We start from the raw sequence: 19,254 nt of genomic DNA, 5'->3' as shown, positions 1-19,254 counted from the left end.
GAATTTGTCTTGGTGCAAATGCTCTCGGTGTACATAAAAGAAAAGATACATTCATCAGGAGTCAAGAATCATCAGGTGCAACACTTAATAATAATCGTAGGGTACAATAAGCAATCGAATCACACCAGGAAACAGTCAATATAAATCGTAAGGATACAAGCAACAAAGTTACAGTCATACAGTCACAAGTGGAAGGAGATGGGTAATAAGAAGTGATGAGAAGATTAATAGTAATAGTAGTGCAGACTTAGTAAATAGTTTGACAGTGTTGAGGAAATTATTTGTTTAGCAGAGTGATGGCGTTCGGGGAAAAACTGTCCTTGTGTCTAGTTGTTCTGATGTGCAGTTCTCTATAGCATCGTTTTGAAGGTAGGAGTTGAAACAGTTTATGTCTGGGATGTGAGGGGTCTGTAGATATTTTCACAGCCCTCTTTTGGATTCATGTAGTATACCATGAAATAAAAACAATGGCTACCAACCTGCCTCCATGAAAGGCAGGTTGGTAGCCATTGTTTTTTCTGCAGTCCTAATGACCCTCTAAAGTCTGTGTCTGTCCTGTTGGGTTGCAGAACCAAACCAGACAGTTATAGAGGTGCAGATGATAGACTCAATCATTCCTCTGTAGTTTAGTGACCGAAGTTACATTCGCATGCTCAACAACTGGTTCATGTTTATGACGGTTGCAATGTTCCAGAGTCCTGTGATTCCCTTTTGTGACCTTCTGACAAGCAAAGTCAGTGTGGAAGCCAGATTTACTTAACAATCATGTTATTAATTTAACAACTGCAGAGATTCACTTAACAAACGTGTCCAGAAAAGTCGTGAAAGGGGGCAAAACTCAATGAACTTCTCACTTAAAGCAACATAAATTTTGGGCTCAGATGTGGTTATAAGTCGAGGACCACCTGTACTGTTGCGTTATGGATCAGTTGAAGCCTCCAAATACTTTTCAAGGGCAATTCCATGTAGAATGTATATAGGTAATCCTCGACTCATTAGCAACTAATATACAGGTAATCCTCGACTTACAACAGTCAGTTTAGTGATCGTTTGAATTTACAACGGCACTGAAAAAAGTGACTTATGACCATTTTTTCACACTTATGACTATTGCAGCATCCACATGATCAAAATTCAGATACTTGGCAATGGAGTCATATTTATGATCAGCTTTTACAACCTTCTGACAAGCAGAATCAATGGGAAACCCAGATTCCCTTTATAACTCTGTTACTAACTTAACAACTGCAGTAATTCACTTAACAACTGGGGCAAGAAAGTTTGTAAAATGGGGCAAGACTCACTTAACTGTGTGATGAACCGGGGGGAATACAAAATAAACACAGTCACAAAAACCCGGTGAAGCCCCTTTTATTCCTTCACTTTGCTTCCAAGCTCCAAATATCCTTGATGGAAGACAAAAAACTCCCACACAAACAGTTACAAGAAGAAGGAAAAAAGCAACACAAACCAGGCAAGATAAGGGCTTGAAGACATCCACAGATATCAGAACACACACTGGGAAGGATGCCAAACTCAGGAACAATAAACTAGAGATATTTCCACGCTTTATTTCCAGCACTCGCCCATATGCATGTCTGTCCTCTTACTCAGTTGTCACAGCTGCAGCCCATGAAGAGAATCAAGGCCCTCTCCTCCCTAGTAGACCATGTCTCTCCCTTGTCCTCTCCTCCCTGCGTGCCTAGGATGGAGAGGGGATGGGCCTGGGTCCTCCTCTGACTGCCCAGCCAGTCTCTGCCCTTCCCCAGCCTCCTCCACAACCTCCGGAGCCACCCTTCCACTCCCTGTCGGCTGTTCCTCCTCTCCCTCAGCGTCAGTCTCCACCAAGGGCATGATAAACTGTCTCCCATAGCAATAGAAATTTTGGGCTCAGCTGTGTTTGTAAGTTGAGGACTGCCTATATAAACAGAGTACAAGCCCCCCTTCTAGCATTGATTATGTTACCTAGTTGGGTAATGAAATGTCTGCAAGAAAACTACCAAGCTCAGAGAGCAGAAGGACCTCACCCTTCAACCCTGAACTGCAAATAATCTCTTTTGTTGCTGTTTTTTCATTCATCTCCCAGTTTGGATTTAGCAAGCTTTAACTGCATTCTCCCCACCACCACCACCACCACCACTCAAACCCTTAGTCTGGCAGAGAGAACCAATATTGCATTGCCTGTCATGGATCCTTATTTGGATTGAATCAGGATGATTCCTGACTCCACCCAGGTCAGGAAGACCTTTGGCAACATTTGGGCGAGCTCTTGCCAATCGGAGCAGACAGACTTGGGCTAGCAGGCTAAACGCGCACCCGTTTCACAACTTACCTGCCTCACAGGTATATGTATCTCAGTGAAATGGCATGCTGTTTGCATAGTCAACATCAGCATTTCCCTGCTCTTAAGGCTTCTTTCTGGCATGACCACAAGTGTTGATGGCAACAGGAACAAAAAATAGGCTGTGTGGAGAAGGCACACCAAAGCCATACATGAGAACAGCAAAAGAGGGAAATAAAAGTCTATGCTGACTCCTTGTATCCCTCTTCTTCTCTCTATTCCTTCAGTTCTCCCTTCTCCTTGGTGACAAACCACTTAGCTTTTCTGTTAATCTCAACTAGTATACGCCAGGAAACTGTACTCGTGGTATGACCAATATACACATCCGCATGTGAGCTTACTAGGAAAGGGATCAGGATGAGCTGATGTTGTGGCCTGCTAGCGGAGCTGGCAGCAGTGTCAGACAGTGAGGAGGTTGGGGAGGAACATGGGCCAGTCCTGGAGGCTGAGGAAGGCTCGGACGAGGGCTCTGCATCGGAGGCAGAGATGGGGCAGGGCAGGCTGGCAGTTATCAGCTGCCTTCAGAGTTGGACAGCAGTGAGGCGGGGAGCAGCTGGAGCTGGTTCCCAGCCTGCGCATGCGCAGAGCTGCCAAAAGAAAAGAACAATTACAAACTAAGGGTCAACGTGGGAGTAAGGCCACAGGTGGACGGTGAATGGCCCCTCCCATAGGGATTAAAAGAGGAGCAAAAGGGGAGGGGCTTTTGCAGGAAACCATTCGCTGCAGCAGTGTGAAGATCTGTCTGTGCATCTCAGAGATTCTCTGCTGAGTCCTTCCTTGTCAGCACTGCGTCTGAAAATATTTACTTGGCAGCTCTCCAAGCTAAATAAGGTCTGTGCTCCTAATTAGACCCTTGAAAGACTGTTTGCCAGGCCTTTGGCTGATTGTGAATGCAAGAAATTCATCTTCGTTTAGTGAAGGGGGTTTTGCCGGGACAAAGAGTCTGCTTAGTTGTTTTGGGGAAGCCTAGGTCAGAACAGCTGACATTTCAACAATCGCTCCCATGAATGCAATACCTTCACACTGCCTTTCACTTGCAGATATCTCTGGCTCTTGGGATTACAATATTTAACCTTGCTGCAGTTCCCCCAGTTCAGTGGTTCTCAACCATGGCAATTTAGGACATGTGGACTTTAACTTCCAGAATTCCCCAGCCATCCTTGAAGTGCCCACTTCTTAAAGTTGCTAAGATTGAGAAACACTGCCCCATTCTATCCCTGACCCTGGCTATACATGGACAGGGATGGTCTGAAGAATTACCCCTGTGTTTAGCTGAACCTGGTCAGAATCCGTCAACGTATCCGTAACTGCTTCCCAGGACTCTCAACATTCCACAATTCATTGGATCACATTGTGGATCAGCCCTCTCCACGCTGGCTAATAGGCAGGGGTGGATTCAAAAATTTTAGCAGGGTTCTCCGCCTGGTTGCTGAGTGAGCGTGGCAAAAAGACATCATTTTGCCCTCCCCAGACTCCAGAGGCTTTCTCGCACCTCCAGGACGGTGAAAACGGCCTCCCGGGCTCCGGAGGCTCTCTGGAAGCTGGAAATGGGCCTGTTTCTGGCCTTCCCAAACTTCCGGGAGGCCCATTTTTCACCCTCCCCGAGCCTCCGCAGACGCCCTGCACTTACCTGCTCCAAAACAGTCTGTGTGGGGGACTCCTGGGAGGGGCGGGGAGGAGTGGGTGGGGCCAGCCAGGAGTAGGATTTGGGAGTTCTCCAAACTGCACAGAAGCTTAGCTAGGTGTTCTCGTGAACCCCTTGCAAACCCCCAGCAGCCCACCCTTGCTGCTGAGTGAGCATGGCAAAAAGACATCGTTTTGCCCTCCCCAGACTCCAGAGGCTTTCTCGCACCTCCAGGACGGTGGAAGACCAAGCTAGCATGGCCAAAATATCAAACTTAAAATAGGGCTACAGGAGATCTCTGGCCTGTGCTTTGAGATAGTTGAATCATCACTCTACTTGCCATGCACTCCTATTGCTATCAATTCCTGTATATATATTTTCTCATTGAGAAAAATCCTAAGAGAAGAGGCAGAGAGGCAATTCCAAGGAAGTGAGGTCTTTTCTGCACAAATGGACACACAAACACATCAACAACTTTACTGCCTAGATAACCAAGCTCAGTTAGATAATCCAGCTCATATTTCACCATTATTTGTATTTCGGTTTCAGCAAGGGATTTATCAGAACAGGGCATCGTCGTCCTAAACTACGAAGAGGATTAGATGAAGACTTCCACAGTCTGAGGCACCTTTGCTTGTCTTCCTTAGACAAGTACTGTATGTCAGCTTCTCCTCTCTAGTCTTCAAGCTCCCACAAATAGAATAGAATAACAGAGTTGGAAGGGATCTTGGAGGTCTTCTAGTCCAACCCCCCTGCCTAGGCAGGAAACCCTACACCACTTCAGACAAAGGGTTATCCAGTCTCTTCTTAACAACCTCCGGTGTTGGAGCATCCACAACTTCTGGAGGCAAATTGTTCCACTGATTAATTGTTCTAACTGTCAGGAAATTTCTCCTTAGTTCTTGGTTGCTTCTCTGCTTGATCAGTTTCCACCCATTGCTTCTTGTCCTGCCTTCAGGTGCTTTGGAGAATAGCTTGACTCCCTCTTCTTTGGGGCAGCCCCTGAGATATTGGAACACTGCTATCATGTCTTCCCTTGTCTTTTCATCAGACTAGACATACCCAGTTCCTGTAACCCAGAAGTGGTATTCAGCAGGTTGTGACCAGTTCTGGAGAACCGGTAGTGGAGATTTTGAGTAGTTCAGGGAACCAGCAAATCCCACCTCTGACTCTGACTGGCCCCGCCCCCATCTCTTCTCTGCCTCCCACTGAGTCCCAGCTGATCGGCTGAGTCTTCTTTGGTTGCCTTGCGCAGGAGAACGGAGCTGGAAAGCAGGTTAGTGGGGTGGGGAGGGAATGGAGATCTTACAGTATCCTTCCCCTGCCATGCCCACCAAGCCACACCACGCCCACCAAGCCACGCCCACAGAACAGGTAGTAAAAAAATTTGAATCCCACCACTGCTGTAACCGTTCTTGATATGTTTTAGCCTCCAGTCCCCTAATCATCTTTGTGGCTCTTCTCTGCCCTCTGTCTAGAGTCTCAACGTCTTTTTTACATCGTGGCAACCACAACTGAACGCAGTTCTGTAGACTTGGAAACTCTCAAAAGTAGACTTGGAAACCCTCTCAGTCGAGTGAATGATTTGGAATTGCTGAAAGAGCAAGGCGCTTGATCTATTCAGTGGTCTGATGATTTATTTGGGCACCAGGCATCACTGCTCCCCTTTCTGTTCCATAACCCTTTTCTTATAACATAAATAGGCTTTTTGTCTGCTGCCGGCATCTGATGAACCATGTGATACTGAGGTCTGGTCTGCTGCTAATCTTCCCTCTTAATAGCTTTGATGAAAGTGTACACACACATGCACAAACACGCACACACAAACACACAGTTCCAAGAGACAGATGACCTTATTTTCAGGATTAGAATGATGTTCTCTCACTCTTCAAACATAACACAGTTCCTTGAATACAAAACCCGCCCTCTAAAATCATATTGAGGGGGACCAAAAAAAAACAACACCTGGAAACCCTAAAATTTCATGCTCGAACCTCAGAAAATCGGGATGAATTTTAATACGCATGAATTAGACAGAAGCATTTTCGTGGGGAGGATAGGCTGATTGCAGTCTTCTTAGTTTATTTGTTGGTAGAGTTTGGGATTCTCCTTGATCCAAGCTTCTTATTTAATAATTGGTATTTACTGGGGTATGAGACCCTTTCCTGCTTCTTTTGAGCAGTAAACCAATTATGATAATTTCTGGAGTATACCGATCTTGCCAGAACAAGTATGCCTTTGTCACCTCTCAATTAAATCACTGTCACTCTCCCTGCGTGAGGCCATAAGTTGCTACCATTGGTTGAAAACCGGGTTTTGACTGGCTTTATAACACCAGTCTCATTACAGCTACTTTGGCCACTGATTTACATTTGGGTATTTTCTATTTTTCCTGTGTTGAAATCTCCTTGGAGTTCAGAACCAAATATGGCCCTCATGAAGTCCTGCTTGGCTACAGATAACAGATAATCAGAGTTGGAAGGGACTTTGTAGTGCAACCCCTCCACCCAAGCGGGAAACCCTACCCCATTTCTGACAAAGGGCAGTCCAATCTCTTCTTGAAAGTCTCAAGTGATGGCGCTCCCACAACTTCTGAAGTCAAGCTATTCCATTGGTTGATTGTTCTCACTGTCAGAACGTTTCTCCTTATTTCCCGGTTAAATTTCTCTCCTTGTTCAGTTTCCATCCATTATTCCTTGTCTGGCCTTCAGGGGCTTTAGAAAATAGCTTGACCCCCTCCTCCCTGTGGCAGCCCCTCAAATATTGGAAGACTGCTATCATGGTCCTTCTCTTCACTGGGCTAGACATGCCCAGTTCCTGCAACCATTCATCGTATGTTTTAGCTTCCAGTCCCCTAATCATCTTGGTTGCTTTTCTCTGCATTCTTTCTAGAGTCTCAACATGTTTTTTATAGTGTGGTGACCAAAATTGGATTCAGTACTCTAGGTGTGGTCTTACTAAGGCTTTATAGAGTGGTATTAGTACCTCACTTGATCTTGATTGTAAGATAAGTTTCTCCTCTTCATGAAGTCAAGCCAGAATGCACATAGCAACAGAAGTCTTTTTCGGTATCTACTCCAGAATTGTCCACACAGGATATAGTTAAAAGATGATAGCCACGAGGGTATGATTGAAGGAAGAAGTACCATCATGAAAGTCATCTTGACTTTTTTGACCACATCATGGTCCATTTCCACTTTGGGAGGGCTGTTACCACTGAAGCCATCCAGTTCCAACCCTTTATTTAGGGATAGTTTTAGCTTTGCTGGGAATATTTAATCAGTCTAATAACTGGATTTCTAGATTGGCAGATGTATATATATATATATGTTGTGATTGGAAGGATCGGTCCTGTTGGGATTTTTGACTCTGATGACTGTTAGATCGTGGATTGACGTCAGAACCAGGAAACGTTAATCTGAAGGGCAAGCCAGTTAATTAGCACGTTGCCTTAATGGGTATAAAAGGACACAGCTGAGCTGGTGCATTTCGCCAGGAACAAAATGACTATTTTGAATGAGGACATTACAGCAAAGAGCTCTCTGTTTGTTTGAATTTCGAAGGGGAGTCCTAACAGTTTCTGCCAGTCGTTATCTTGTTATTTCCTTCAGTTTGATTTGATTGTGAAACGGCTGCTTTATGTTTGTTCGTTTGAATTTCCAAGAGGAGACATAACATTATTGTTCCTGGCCCAAACAAACCATCTTTAAAGCAAGATGGATTCAAATCAACTGCAGCGTTTGGTAGAGCAGCAACAACAACAAATTAATCAGCTACTGCAAAGCAATGTGACGCTTCAGAATCAGGTAACACAATTGCTGAATTATGTTTCCAGCTTACCAAGCCCTGCTGCTGTTCCCCCTGCCCCTCCTGTGAGGAAAAGCCCAGTATCCATGCCGGAGAAATTTTCAGGACAAATGGACATGTTTCCGGCATTTCTGGGGCAGTGTCAATTATTTATGTCCTTGAGGCCTGAAAACTTTCCAAATGATCGGGCTAAGACAGGATTTATTCTTAGTCTTTTATCTGGGCAGGCTGCTAATTGGGCTACTCCCTTGTTAGTTCAAGATAGCCCGTTGTTGAATAATTTTCAGGGTTTTCTTCAACAAATGAGAGTGATGTTTGAGAACCCAATTAAGATACAAACTGTGGACAGACGGTTACGGGACATTAATCAGGGGAAACGTTCCCTGCAGGAATACGTTGCAGAATTTCGTTTGCTGTGTATGGACTCTAACTGGAACGAACCGGCTCATATGGCTGCATTCCAGGAAGGCTTGTCTGATGCCATCAAAGATGAGCTGGTCCATGCAGAGAGGGCTTTAACTTTGGATGCATTGATAGTTCAGTGCTTACGAATTGAAGCTCGTTTACAACAGCGCGGAAGCAGACGGCCCGTTGTGGAACCACCTTCTCTTTTTCGTTCACAAGCTACAGTTAAGACGGAGGAGCCGATGGAGTTGGGAGCACTTCGCCCTCGCTTAACGGCGCGAGAACGTTCGAGAAGGTTTCAGGAAGGCTTGTGCCTTTATTGCGGGGGTCTGGGACATTTTGTTAATTCCTGCAAACGGAGAGGGACCCGCAGACCCGTACCTGAAACCACTCTTGGCTCGTCAGGAAAACAGGGTAGACCTGACCTCAAGGAAACCCTAGGTCGGACACATTTCACATCCCCACCTCAAATTGCTGAAGTAAATCCTGGCCCTCCTCGGCATTTATTTTTGGACACTTGAATTTTTCTACAGTCACAGAAGGAGGGAATTCCCGCTGTTGCGTTGGTGGACTCAGGGGCTACAACCAGCTTTATGGACCGAGCTTTTGCTACACACTATGGGATCCCATTGGTTGCTGTACATCCACCCATTAAGGTGGAAACCGTGGATGGGCGTGAGCTCAAGTCTGGGCCCATTCGTTTCGCCACCCAGCCAGTGCGTATGATCATTGGGGATCATGAGGAGGCGATAAGTTTTTATATCACCTCGAACCTTCATCTCCCTTTGGTGCTCGGAATGTCCTGGTTGTGTTTGCACAATCCGTTGGTGGCTTGGTCGCAGAACGGTATTTCTTTTCCAAGTCTCCAATGTGTAGACCACCTGAGACAATTGGAACGAGCGACGCCTCCATTGGCTGTGGGAGACAGAGTGGGGTTGTCAACGAAACATCGTCAAGTTAATCATCAGACTCAGGGGAAGGGCCCTGCGGTGGGGGATAGTGTTGTGATTGGAAGGATCGGTCCTGTTGGGAGTTTTGACTCTGATGACTGTTAGATCGTGGATTGATGTCAGAACCAGGAAACGTTAATCTGAAGGGCAAGCCAGTTAATTAGCACGTTGCCTTAATGGGTATAAAAGGACACAGCTGAGCTGGTGCATTTCGCCAGGAACAAAATGACTATTTTGAATGAGGACGTTACAGCAAAGAGCTCTCTGTTTGTTTGAATTTCGAAGGGGAGTCCTAACAGTTTCTGCCAGTCGTTATCTTGTTATTTCCTTCAGTTTGATTTGATTGTGAAACGGCTGCTTTATGTTTGTTAGTTTGAATTTCCAAGAGGAGACATAACATATATATGTGTGTGTTCTTAAGTTTCGCGGGTACTTACATGTATGGTATTCAGCTTTGTTCAGGTATTTTCCCACGTCATTGTAGTTGTGCTTTTAAAGTTGTAGCAACGTTTCAACAGAATCTCATCTGCCATCATCAGGGCACAATACAGAAGCCTGATGATGGCAGATGAGGTTCTGCTGAAACGTGCTACAACTTTAAAAGCACAACCACAATGACGTGGAAAATACCCGAACAAAGCTGAACACCATGCATTATATATATATATATATATATATATATATATATATATATATATATATATATATATATATATATATATATACACAAACAAACATACATACATACATACATACATATATATATTTTCTGAGGTTCTCGCGGGTATTTGTATGTGGATCTTTGGTTATTCGGGTTTTCTGCCGCGTAAGATTGGGAGTATCTAGGCAACGTTTCGATGAAGTCTCATTCATCATCTTCAGGCTTGTGTCTTCGGCTCTGTGCTTCTCAGAGTGAGCACTCTCTCTATATATATAGTTTTTAAGTGCTGCTTGCTCATATTTTAAATCTATCTCCTTATAATTCTTGATAATCAGATCTTAGTTTATACAGAATAGTGTTAGCATATTTGGGGCTATGGCTGAAGTTGTGGCAAATGTGCCTGACCTTACTAATATGGTCCTTGCTTTTAGTAGGGAATGTTGCAAGTGGCATATGGCTGTCATTCAGTTTGGCATCCTCTCTAACTCACTAGGAAACATTTTTTTCTTATACAAATCCACAACTAAACTGAATCCAAGATGTCAGTAAAATTATGTAGACTTCCATAGTGGAGCAACAGCACAATTTTAGCCCGCTAGGAGTGCAGGTTGAATTGTTGGAATATGATCTTGCCCAGATGATTGTGACTACCTGTCCTGGATAGAGATCTGAACTCCTTCCAAGTGGGATCAGTGCCATTCACGTGTAATCACAAGAACACCAACAATTATTGGTTCTTTCATACCTAGGTTGTAACAATGCAACCAAAGATTGTATTCAGCAGGTTCTGACCAGTTCTGGAGATCTGGTAGCGGAAAGTTTGAGTACTTCGGAGAACCCAAAAATACCACCTCTGACTGGCCCCGCCCCCATCTATTCTCTGCCTCCCGAGTCCCAGCTGATTGGCTGGTTCTTCTTTTGTTGCCCTGCACAGGAGAACGGAGCTGGAAAGTAGGTTAGTGGGGTGGGAATGGGGATTTTGTAGTAACCTTCCCCTGCCACGCCCACAGAACCAGTAGTAAAAAAATTTGAATCCCATCACAGATTGCAACACATGTTCATCACTCGTCCCCTACTGTAGAGGAACACGCAGCTGGCTTTGAAAGAAGGAATTCAAAGACTGCTATGGAAACACCAACTTAGCCCGGATGGCGAGGAGGAGGTGAGGACAAAAACTCAACCTTGCCTCGCCTTGATTCTCTTTAGTGCAAGAAGGTTAGTGGATTTTAGTATAAGAGGGTTATCCACATTCTGCATTTGGAATGAGATGTGGGAATCACCTCAAGGAATGGGAGGAAGAATCGCAATCAAGCCAACGGACAGAAAGAGAAAGAGAAAAAGACCCTTCCCAGAAGATCAAGGGAAGGATGGGGAAAAGTGCATTCAGACTTGCAAGGTTCTGTTGAAGGTCATCCTTGACTTACAACCGTAATGGAGCCAGCCCATCACATTTGTAAGTCATGATGGTTGCAAAGCAGGTTTCACACAAGGCTTATCTGATTGAGGGAATATTTTTTTTCTTGCAGCAGAGATTAAGCAAACCAATGGTTCTTTATGGGCTGGTTTTGCCAAAAATCCAGTTTTCAGCAAAAAAAAAAAAAAAAAGGTTATAAAACACAGTCATGTGACTGTAGGGAGCTGCAAATGGACGTAAATTTGGATCAGTTGCCAACATTGGTCATATGACTGTTGGAAAGGAAGCTGACGGAAATTTAAAACCAAGTTCATAAGTGCCCTCAGGAGGTCTGTCATAACTTCAAACTGTCGCTAAGCAACCAGTCATAAACCAAGGACTGCCTGTGCTGTATCTGTGATGACCCGGGGCGTGGCACGAAAGCAACACAACCAGAGAATAGGTCTAACTCCCCTTTATTGCTCCAACTGTGCCCACATTCACGACAAATCCTGGAGCAAAGTTCTCACATGCACCTTCAGAAGCCTCTGGCTGAGAGTAATCCAGTAAGCCAGGTTAGCCAAACAGCAACCAGGGCCAGCAGTCCAATAAACCAGGTTAGCCAAGCTAACCAGAGCAAGAAGTTCAGCCAAGAAGGCAAACTGGCGAGCCCCACAAGACAGAACACAGCAATCTCCAGGCGTTGGCAAGTACACACGAGGCTTCACAGAGTTATCACTTGTTCCCGACAAATGCCCCTCCCAACAGCACCTCCTTACATCTCAGTCCCCAGGTGTGCCTTGTGAAAGGGGGTGGGGCACCCTCCTCCCTCATAGCCAGCTCAATCTGCGTTGATCTCGCCGTCTCTCTTCCCTCCTTGCTCTCGGATCAGAAGGGGTTAGTCCTTGTTCTTCTCCTGAGTTCTCCCTGTCTGCAGGCCTTAATAACTCAGAAAGGCCTTACCTGGACGGACTCTGCCCTTCCCCAGTTTCCTCCAAGGCCAACGGAGACACCCTCTCAATCTCTGTCACCTTTTGTTCCAGCTCATCTTTCCCCACAGATTCAGACTTCGATGGGGGCATGATACAATCTTATAATAAAAGTAGCATTAGCATTCATAACTTTGATTTCCTGATCTGCGCTACCTCAAAGGACTCAACATTACACATCATGGTAGCATCAAGGCCCAGTCACACTGATTTGTAAAACTTCGTTACATAGAAAGAAAGATGTCACAAACGTCTCAACAACATTAACTTTACAATACATATTACTTTCTGGTACCTTGGAAAAAATAAAAAAGGGAGAAATATTGAAGTCTTAAACTCTGACGTAGATTTCAATCATTGTGGTTTCAAAAGTATAAGTATGCCGCTATTAACAAGAAACCCACCACTCATTGGGTCTATGACAACTTGCCACAGCCAACTCACCACAGCCAATTTGTTGTAGCCAACTTGCCACGGGACAATTTTCTATGGCCAACTTGCCACAGGACAACCCACCATGGGAGAAGAATTACACTAATATCAAAGAAATAATGCAATAGAAAGAAAGGATGAAATGAAATATGAATGGCAAAAATTAAAATAATTTTATAATAATTTTTAAACAAAGGGGGTATGCACTCACATTTTTGGCAAACCGGTTGTTACAGTATGTGCAGCCCACCTCTGTGTAACACTTTAATATGAACAGATCTTATATGAAAAGCAGATGTCTCAATAAAGATTACTCTTTTTGGGATGGTTCATGGAGAAAGTCTATCTTTATGGTCATTAAAAGAGTTCAAACTAGATTGATGGCACATAATCAATCAACTTTGGGTGAAAGTATAAAAAAAATAGATCTTTTTGATTTTTGTGTATTTAAATCAATGTCCAAATACCCAGAGCAAGTATCTTATGACATCATAAAAGGCATGACATCATTAGGCAGGAAGGATATAAATTACATCATTTATGTAATTTGTCAAATGATGTCATGAGGGACATGACATCACTTCCCACCCTGTATCCCTGGTGGATGCACTTGTGCCACTCACATACATACAGCTTCACTCACATACACGATTGCCAGAAACCTTTTTTTTTTAATTTCTCTGTCATATCATTAAAAAAGAAGGTTTATATTCCTGACAATACACAACTTGCAACTCAACGACCCAAAATTTAATAATATCAGGCCTCACAGACTTAAAAAAAACCCTTCCTCTGATATAAATTCTATGTCAAGTTTCATAATTCAGTATAATTTCTGTTCCAAGTTTGTAAATTACAATAATTACACTGTTGTTCAACAATGAAAATAATTACATACTTCTGTGTAACTTTATTCAAAACTGTAGTATTAATTGGTTAAATCTTAACAAATAGACTTTATCGGATAAGATATGCTGGCCGTCAGATTGCAAGGCCCTGTTTAAAATATAGAATTTAACACAGAGAAGTAAAGGCGGATGAAAGCAACTCACTTGGATTAACTAACTGAAATTTCCTTAAACGTTGTAAAATTTGCTATCCGATTAATGCTATTTTATACAAAGAAAAGGAGGCACATTTTCAACAACTGTACAATCCTGCTCCCTTGCTCAAAGAAATGCCCAACTAATTTGTTTTAATGCCTAAACTAATTAGTTTTGAGATGCAAGGTGCATGTGTCCCAAAAACATAAGGCACAATTATGGAAGATAAAAATCAATTATCTATTGTGTTATACAATTTATATTATAAATTAAGTCCTTTAGATAAATTTTTAACATATCAAAATATTTTTCTATATTCCCTTTTTCTTGCTTAGAGAAAGGAAAAAATTCAAATAATAAAATGTCTCTACTTATTCACATTGAAAAATTAAATCTGAGTTGTACATTCATTTAGCATTGAAGCACTTTGAGCTTGCTCTAATTTTCAAAACTACAAACATACATGCATATAAAACTACAGAGTTTTTCTTCCTTTATATTTCTAACTTCCAAATCATAATAATAAAGAGAGGATACTGAATAGATTAGAAGCAGGGGTTGGTGTTTTTTTTTCCTTTTACAAAAGTCCAAAATATGATTGCTTCAGCAAATCTTGCATTCTGCTAATCCAGTCCACGGGATATAAAAATATTTAACTTGAGACTAGACCAGCTCGGCATTGGAAATTACTTTAATAGCTCATCTGCTCTCTTTTTGGCATACTTTTCCAGTTGCAGGTATGAAACAAAAGTCAAGTTTATTGAATGTAACCTGACTATAAAAGGCGATCTTCTAAGTAATAAAATTCCATTAACCTAAATGCAATCTAAATTATTAATTGCTGCTGTAATATAAATGTCTATTAGAAGGGAAGGCCACAAAAGAAAAAAAATGGATTCAACCAAATACTCAGCAAAAAAAATCTTAGAGGAAGGACATATACTTAATTTCATTAAGGTATTATTTTAACAAAATACTTAAGAACATTCATTTTTTTCCCCCTGCCATTGAGACCCATTTAACTACAATTTCTTAGAAATTATCCTTTCCAATTTCAACTCGATTTATTTACCAATAAGCAGTGGTATCTGTAGGGGAGAGGCTTTAAAAGTCAAGATGGCACTACCGCCGAGTTTGAAGCTCCTCCCCTTAAAAGCAGATCAACTTCAATTTCATGGTAGCTTCCATTTTGATGTTTTTAAATTGCCTCCCCATCTTACACTACCTGTAAGATTGTTGCTTTATTTGAATCTGGCCTATCAACTATATTGATGCATTTATATTTTGTTATTCCCTTAAAAAAAAAAAAATCCAGTGGCCCCCGGAAATAATATATCATCCTGGAGGAAAACAGACTCAGCTCAGTTTAGGGGCTCTGGTCATTTATTATTTGCATGAAAAATATGCAACCTTTTTTTTTTTTAAAGTAGGCTTACTCCTCTTTTCTTCTCCTACCCCAATCCCCCATAACAAAAGATTATAGCAGCTGAGTGAAAATAGGATAAAATGCACCTTAAAAAAAAACTTCTTGCAAGAAAATATTTTAAGTATTAAGTATTTATTCTGAGAATAACCACTTCGGTCCTGAACAAATTCTGGATGAGGCAATGCCATTCACAACAGGAACTCTAAATAATGCAACCTGTGCTGATCCCATAATTACATTTAACTAATATAAGATGACTTTCTGGAAATTCAGCCATTGGAAATCTCATAATTTCAGGGAGCTGAACATTGTTCTTTTGCAAGGATTTAAAAATATTTTCTTGCAAGAAGTTTTTTTTTTTAAAAAAGGTGCATCATCAGCAGAATGAATGTTAACTTTTCACTATTATCCGATGGTTTCTCCTCCTAATGGCTTCACTCAAATACTATCCCAAAATATGTCTTTTTCTGGTGAGTGTGAGAAGATTTGCCTTTGCTAATTCTTGTCGACAGCTTGTGCTGAATTGTGAGAGGCTTACACTAACCTCAAGGTCAATTGCAATCAAAGCTCTCTGGATCCCATCATTAAAACTGGGTGGAATTGGGGAAAAATGGAAGTTTATCATTACAATTGTCAAAATATTTGCCAGGCGAAGAACACGGAGAAACAAAGGAGCAAAATTAATAAGATGGTTTATGTATTTGAAGTCATTATATTAAGCTATACAAAAGCTCTCCTGGCTAGATTCAGGAAATTTTTCCTCATAACTGCTCCTCTACACGGATATTGATCCTTCTCTATTTTCTGAATATCAACCATACCAAATTCCCCGTAAAACACAGTCAAGTAGAAAACAAACTTTAACACATAAACTTGAACTCAAACAAGGTTTATGTTGCCAGTAACACCTCAAAATAAAATCACCTGCTTTCTAATTAAAAGAAGAAGAAGAAATGAGATACAAGCAATGAAAATCCGGATAACAGAATCTGTTTCAAAATCCAATTTCGGAACTTCAGATTTAAAAGAATACCCTTGGTTTTTTAAAAAAGTAAAACATGGGAAGAAATTAAAATAAGATTATGAAATGTGTTTCTTACCTTCTGTGAGATTGCTGGACAGGAAATTACACATTATGAACACCGTAGTAATGTCAGTCTACTGGAAAAGAAAATAAATGTCAGTTTCATGGAATTTTCCACCCTATCAATCAATCATAGGCATACTCTAAATGGATGACAGTTCAAATTACAGATTCACAAGCCTAGTTTTTTTTCCCTCTAAAGGCACAAAGAGAGAGCAAAGTTTTAAGATTAAAAATAAAGGGTAATGAACCTTCCTGAAATGTCCCTATCTTGACTTGTCTGTGAAGAAATATAAAATCCTACAAAATATGCATTGAGAATTCTGCCTCAGATTTTACTATATTTCCACTCCTTCACCAGCTGCAGGGGGGCGCAGGGAAGCCCACTGGCCTGATTTGCAGTTTTGCACCGATCTCTGCTCCTAATTTTGCAGCCTGAACCCAGATGCTGATTACAAACAAGATAAGTCCTACTTTATAATAACCTCACGTTTAACAAACTTGAGGATTGCTTAGCTTTGGATGCCAATCTTCAAAGGGGGAAGGTATAGGTATAGGGAAAGGATCTGCAAATTACATAACCCTCTCAAAACATTAAAAGTTGTCAAGAAAACCCAACGGTGCAGGGAAGAAAAAAAACAAATCAACCGCCACCAGATAATTTAAATGTTGATCCCCAGCATCCCATTGTGGGATTTGCAGCTGTCTCAGACAGACGAAAGTCAGGCCTAAAAGCGACCCAGATCCAAACCTCTTTGCCTGCCTTAACTTACCTTGGATTCAAAAGCAGACAAGTGAAACTAAGGCTGTTAGAGACCTCAAATCTGGTGGCGGCTGCCTCTTTACACCCACTTTTTCTCTATTTTGCTGCCATCTGCTGGGAAGTGAGGCCTTCCACGGGGCTTTTTTATTTTTATTTTTTTTTACAGGAGATAAATTTGAATTACACAACCAGCGTACAGTAGGAAACAAATGTGGGTCATGCACCCTCCCCACTTCCCCGCCTTGCTGGCATTTGTTTTCGTGGCCAGCCAATCAGACACAATTACAGATTCAAGTCATACATTTCGAAATACAGCAGAAGGGACACAGAGGCTGACATTTGACTTCCCTTCGCTTCGCTTCAGCAGCTGCTCTGGGCAAAATAATAATAATAATAATATTAAACAAAAAAAAAAAACACCACCACCAGTGTTTGTGCCTTGCCTTTCGCTGCCTCGATTTCCAGCTGAAACTTGCCAGGGGTTGGAAGCCAGGAGGCGAAAGGCGAAGTTGCATTGGGCATGTCATCGAGAGAAGTTTCCTGAGGCAGGAGGAATGAAATAAAAGTTGAAGAGGGTCCATGGCTGTGTAACTGGAAAAATATGTTTATTCTAAATGAGTATAATGAAAAGAAAGACTAGAGGTGACATGATAGCAGTGTTTCAATATCTAAGGGATTAGATACACAAAGAAAAGGGAGTCCAGCTATTCTCCAAAGCACCTGAGGTTAGGACAAGAAGCTATGGGTGGAAACCAATCAAGGAGAGAAGCAACTTAGAACAGTGGTTGCCAACCAGTGGGCCGGGGACCACTGGTGGTCCGTGAGAAAATTTTGGCCGTCCGCAGAGAAATGTCACCCCCAAAGCATTCCCCCCAAAGCAATTAATCCAGGCTGCGTGGGAACACAAGGCTGTGCCGACACATGGCCCATGGGAACACAAGGTTTGCGTCACTTGCATTGCGAACAACTCGAGGTAGTGAGGGGAGGGGGGAAAGGGCAGAGGGGGGAAACTTGCCCCACTCGCCTCACGTGCCTTGCCTGGCTGCCCGGCTGCTTCTTTCCGCTTCTTTCTTCTTCTGCTTTTGGCTGCATGCAAGGAAAGCAGCAAAAGTCTATCTTTCTCTCCCCAAACTCTGCCAGAAATGAGTCTTTGGGACCCTGCAAGGCATCCTGCTCCAAGAGGCTGTGCTGGCATGACAAGTCTTACAAAGAGTCATTTCTGGCAAAGTTTGGAGGAGAGAAAGAAAGACTTCTGCAGCTTCTGCTGCTTTCCTTGCATGAAGCCAAAAGTCTCTCTCTCTCTCTCCCCATGAGACCAGAGCTGGAGATGGTATCCTATGATCCCAAATAAAGAATGATCGATCAGTAGGAAAACGGAGCGGGGAATTTTCCTGCAGACTTTTTGGGGGGATTTTCCCAGGGTCTCTGGTCTGCAGGATTTAAAATTATGTGTTTGGTGGTCCCTGAGGTCCAAAAGGTTGGCGACGCCGACTTAGAACTAAGAAGAAAAGAAGTTTTCTAACAGTTGGAACAATTGATCAGTGAAACGACTTGCCCTCTTGAAGTTGTGAGGATTCCAACCCTGGAAGTTTTTAAGAAGAGACTGGACAACTATTTGTCTGAAATGATGTACGGTTTCCTACCTAAGCAGGGGGTTGGACTAGAAAACCTCCAAGGTCCCTTCCAACTCTGTTATTCTGCTAATATCTTTCTAGATCGGAAAGGAGTTCACTTTTGATCAGCACCACATGTGAAAGGAATTTAAAAAAAAAAACAAGATGGCAGCCACAGAGCTTGGTAGATGCTCCGCCTCTTTATTGCGCTCGTCTTGACTTTGTTGATTCCCTTGCTTTTGCTTTGGGTAAGCAAGTTTTCGGTATGTTGCCCCCTGCGAGGAAAGGGTATGATCCATTCCAAACACCCAGAGATCCTTTTTATTAAAATAAGTCCCAACCTACTTCCCACGAAACATAGGCAGGTTCGTTCTTTCAAATGCATGGGATGCTCTCTGTGTGGTATTTCTCCAATCATTGCATTGAAGAGCTGCATTCTCCAAGCTTGGTGCCCTTCAAGTAAAAGCACTGCATTTCAAAACCCATAATTTGCATAGGGGATTATAGGCTTTTGCAGTCCAACGCAGAAGAAAGGAAGCAGAATTTTCCAGAAGGTTCACACAATGTTCCATGCTACGCGAATTGGTCCATATCTTTAAGACAACGAGGGAAGTCACTATTTTTATATTGAATGCTGAGTCAATGTGGGGTAAAGAAGGAAGGCAGAGAGAAATTTTAGTTTGGGATGGCAAAACCAAAACTAATAATTGCATGATTTGTAGC

General features: G+C 42.5%; 1 long non-coding RNA gene across 1 annotated transcript in view; it reads right to left on the bottom strand.

Annotated features, from left to right (window-relative positions):
* Positions 1–17,136, bottom strand: part of LOC113437430 (uncharacterized) — a 46,959-nt gene extending 29,823 nt beyond the window's left edge. Inside the window, exons 1-2 of the long non-coding RNA XR_015743789.1 lie at positions 16,929–17,136; positions 16,172–16,232 (exon numbers count right to left, since the gene is read on the bottom strand). This is a non-coding gene — a long non-coding RNA (uncharacterized LOC113437430). The remainder of the gene's footprint in view (positions 1–16,171; positions 16,233–16,928) is intronic.
* Between the last annotated feature and the right edge of the window lie 2,118 nt (positions 17,137–19,254).

Source organism: Pseudonaja textilis, chromosome 5 (assembly GCF_049901715.1).
Source record: "Pseudonaja textilis isolate UNSWEBS1 chromosome 5, rPseTex1.2, whole genome shotgun sequence".
In the NCBI taxonomy this organism is placed as follows: domain Eukaryota; kingdom Metazoa; phylum Chordata; class Lepidosauria; order Squamata; family Elapidae; genus Pseudonaja; species Pseudonaja textilis.
This window is presented reverse-complemented; position numbering and strand designations above follow the sequence as displayed.